This window comes from Mizuhopecten yessoensis, unplaced genomic scaffold (genome assembly GCF_002113885.1).
Source record: "Mizuhopecten yessoensis strain PY_sf001 unplaced genomic scaffold, ASM211388v2 scaffold1011, whole genome shotgun sequence".
NCBI classification, from domain to species: domain Eukaryota; kingdom Metazoa; phylum Mollusca; class Bivalvia; order Pectinida; family Pectinidae; genus Mizuhopecten; species Mizuhopecten yessoensis.
Genome location: NW_018403833.1, coordinates 341,726 through 346,458, shown reverse-complemented (window position 1 = coordinate 346,458; position 4,733 = coordinate 341,726).

Genomic DNA, 4,733 nt, shown 5'->3' with positions numbered 1-4,733 from the left:
CTCTAAAGGCACCCCCGTCTTGATGTTGTAACGAGGGACGTAAAATCACATACAAATTTGCAAGATTTTCAAATAACGTCTCGTAATGACCTTTGAAACAACGTGATATATCATCGTTAACATTCAAACGGACTTGAACACACAAGCTGTAAGTCAACTCTGTCGATTGGACTTATGTTTTCATTTGCACATATTTAAAGCATACACGACACGTGAAATGTGTTTACACTTGCAACTTTCAAAAAACACCGTAGTAGATGGGATTTTTAAAAAAAAAATACTTTCTTAATTAAAGCGGCAGCATTTAATACGTTCACAATGGTTCAGAATTTGAAAAAAACCCCACACAACCAGGAAAAATATGGTAGGCATTAAAAAACAAAGGTTAGAAAGAAAAGCTAAATCATTTTTGGGAGGCAAAAGTGTCATTTCTTGCCAAAAGGGAAGCAAGTAATATCTTTGTTTTTCAGTGAATATTTGGTTAAAAATCACACATTATCGTACAATTTCGTTAAAGTGTACAATGTGAACATAACAAAAGGTACTTCACTATGCGTGTGAGTGTAGTCATACGTTTATATGGTTTAAAACCTTACCTTTTACCGGCATCCGTCGTCCATTTGATTTTTTCCTCTTTCAAGTTGCACAGCTTCCCGAAGGGCAAGTAATCTGATGCGTGGAACATGGTCCATTCGGCTGTCCTTTTATTATTTCGTTTCTCCATCATTCTTTGTCCGGAGCAAATGTATTGTTTTATTTCTCAACTTGGATGATCATATTTGGGGTTTTGCCGGTACTTTTAAAGTAGATAACCGTGAACTAGATTTTGACTTGCTTTCTATCATTAAAAGACCCACTGTCTATATTATAACATCTAGAAACACCCACCCTGGTTAAAGGACACACATTTGGGTGTAAAAGTGTCGCATAATAAAAGTAAGATGCAATGATCGCTATCTAACCTTTGACCTCTATCAAAATAAATACGAACCGTATATTTTATACACATACATGTTTCTAAGACATGGGAACCCCTAACATTGTAGATACTATTTTCGTACGAAAACTAGATCACTATAGCCTTCACCTTCACCTTTGACCCATATTAAGAGTTATGCTGACAGCAAGTATCTGTTCTACAACTCCTCAGAGCATCATGTCAAGCAAGAGTTGATAATGCTGGGCAATTAGAAATAGAACTTTTCTCAGTAATAAAACGCTAACCTAGACATAAGAAATACCTTTACACTCACATGTATCACTATAACCAAGTTCATTTGATTGGTTTACATTGATCATATGACTTTGAAATAAAACGGCGCCTTTCCTCTCGCGCTCCAGTTTTGTCGTATCCGGGGTCTAGCTAGAAAAAGATGTTTTCGAGAGTTATTATCCTCGAGTTAAGAGTGATCACTGAAGCAAACATCAACTATGGCACGTGAGCCTGATAATCCTATTACTGTCGTGTTATTGTTTAGTTTGGGATAATAAAATATGTATTGCTTGTATGGTAGGCGCTAGCACTGGGTGCAATAAAACGTGTACATTGAGTATCGTAACGTTTTCCTACGGTGTGGGCTATATATCGTTCAAAGTGCTTTTTCTTTACATGAAGTCGTATAACTCACATCCTCGTTTCATTTGTCTTAAAGGGACATACAGTGGTCGGGAAGGTCTATTTACTTATTAATACACTCATATTGCTAACACGGTCGGATCCCGGAACCAAAACACGTCTCGACCGCATTATCGGAATGGAAAACGTGTTGTTTGGACAATGGGACCCCCAGGGCAAGAGTCTGGATTGTTGGGCTCCAAAATTGTCTTTTATTACGGAAATCAGAACCGGAAGTTGAATGACAAGGCTATGGTATCCAGAAATCTTGAGACGTCTCCAAGACTGTTGGCTCGAGAATTTGTCTAGATTATACAGACCGTAATATGGGAGTATCAAATAACAAATAACATGCTTTAGCATGTCCGGAATATTGGGTCCGGAAGACACGTTGTCCAGACATTAAGAGCCTGGATAAGCATAAGAAGTACGGCTAACATGCTAATATTGTGTAGGAAACATATACTTTAAAGCATTCATAATAGTCTAAAACATCGGAATTACCTTAGATTTTGTTATCATTAAACATGTATCTCACATGTATGTACCGAGACGTGTATGTCTGGAGCACATGTTTTAACATGCACGTGCATCAGACGCCTTGCTTCACGCGCCACTGACAATCTATCTTTTGAAGTCGTTGTTTTTGATACACTGATGTTACGTCTGCAGGAGAAAGATGCATGCTAGGCAGTTTAATTGTTGAACTGTTTTACAAAGTTAACTTTTCCTCCATCGTCTCTCTGCTTCATCCCTCCCTGTTCCCGATATTCTCGTCTCCTCTGTGCATAAAATAGTATCCTACATTGCGGCGCTGAACAGGTGCTGTATATTTTAATAAATAAAATCTCATTAAATCCATTTTTATGTGAAGTATTAAAATGTATGTAAAATAATGCCAAGCGTAAGTATGTATCTCTAAATTATCATGGATTATACTTATCAAAATGTACTTTACTTTTGTATAATGTGTTTGTTGTTTATCAAATTTAAATATATACGTCGCGTATTGATTCGCGTCATATTTCGCCAGAAGTGCCAATCATACACTAAATTTCCCATGTACATTGTTAACTAACGAAAGAACCCCCCCNCCTCACACATTTAAAATAGTCTTGAATATTAAAAGTTCCGGGCGTAAATTTATAGATTTTACACAATCTATACAATCGTCTGCTGCTCTGTCTTATTATAATTAAAAATATCGTGACTTAGAAAGTGAACGTAAAATGAGATTGTAGACTGTTGTATAAATCTTTAAATTTTCTCAAATGCATCCGTACATGCATACGAAATTGTCATATCAGAAATGTAGATTAAGTAGTATGACCTAAATGTGATACAGTGTCACCGTGTATATTCATTGTGCGTTTTCTTATGTCGTTACGTCACAGAATGGCATTTTTGCGAATAAACGTAATTTCAGAAACTTTACCTAAATAAGTAAATTAATGTTAAGTTAATTTATCTTCAGGGCTGGCAAAAACAGCTGACATTGGGTAACGTTATGATAATATGTCTTCCTTGCGTGTTGTGTTTTAGTGGTATGTTTATTTTTGTAAAAAAAAATTCCGTGAAGAATTACTGTAAACCCAAAAGGTTTTAGTAAAATAATACTTTTTCATTGCTACAAATAAAAACGAATTAACTTTTCACCTTTTCGTTGGCACGAGACATCATCGTATCCACACGTGCAGGAAACACTTGTCCCTCTGGGGCACCAAGAGGTCACTGTTGCCACTTCCGGTTTCTTGTTGTTTGTACCAAGATACATTTGGTGCATTTGGTTGCTCAGAAACTGCTTGTGATGTAATTGTGATCAGCATTTGTCCTTTATTTGACTTGCAATGTATATTTCAGCCTATGGTTCACCTTATAACGAACTTTTGTGATACGTGGGTAGGGAATGGAATTATCTGTCCCAATCAGCTAGAACTGTCCTCTGTCATGTATAACAGTTAGGCTAGCAGAAAATCAGATATTAGTATATGGAGAACACACATCTAAGATTGTCTTTTTGTCAGTTTTTAGAGAAGTTAGAGCTTTGTCTGATATTGTCAATCAGGTTTTAAAATACGATTCTAAATGGAAATGATATTACTTGGAGACGAGGCCTATACTATTTCTATGATGATGTGAAATTGTGTTGTAGTTTCAGTTGGTCATATTTTCTACGTCAACACTGTAAGTGGTGTGTAAATGTCGGAGTAAATCTTAATAGGGTCCCCACGCTCTAATACCTGGTCGATTTAAAATTACTACCTATATATATATATTGATATACGTAAAATTCGTACAGCAGTACATTGTCGAACTTATTTGACTATTGATAAGTACCTTACCGCACAAAATCGGTCAAATATTATATATATGGCTTTTAGCGACCAAGATTAATTTTAGTTGATGTTACAGTCACGAGTAAACTTAAGAAAAAGGTTTTCAAACGAACACTATTTCGGGTATTTTCTTATCGAAAATGTCCAAGTTCGCCTTTTTACTTGAATCATTACAATGATCACTTCTCATAGTCTGTATATATATATATATATACATGCATGATCGTTTGAGGCGACTAATGTGGAACCCCTACAACATGGACGTTTTTTTATTCCGTGTCTTCTGCTAAGTGGGCATTTAAGAAGAGAAAACAGATCTGCTTTCTCCATTGCAGTTCCTGGGATTTATACCTTCTTAATTCTCTCCTACTTTCCTGCTATTTTCGGTTGTGTCGGCCCTCTGTTAGAATAATGTGACCGAAGTGAATGGGCATGCTTTCACGTCTGGATTATGTCATTTCAGTAATATTTCACTTTAAAGTGTTTTTTTGAGTTGCCTCATTTCTATGGACACTATCTAAGTATGACCTTATCTGTAACGAACAAAGCCTATTTCTCATATTCGTCAGCATTGCGGTTGCAGACTGCATCCAGTGTGTCTACAGGAGCTTAACTAAACAAGGTCATTGGAAATAATAAAAAAGCATGCTGGTCCATTAGTCTGGTTCGCAGACGACCGGGGCTCAATTCCCGGGGAGACCTTGATAACATATTATCCCATAATAGGATCATGAACCTGAACGTTAGGTCCAGTGTTCTAATGCACGTGGAAAGGGGTCAAA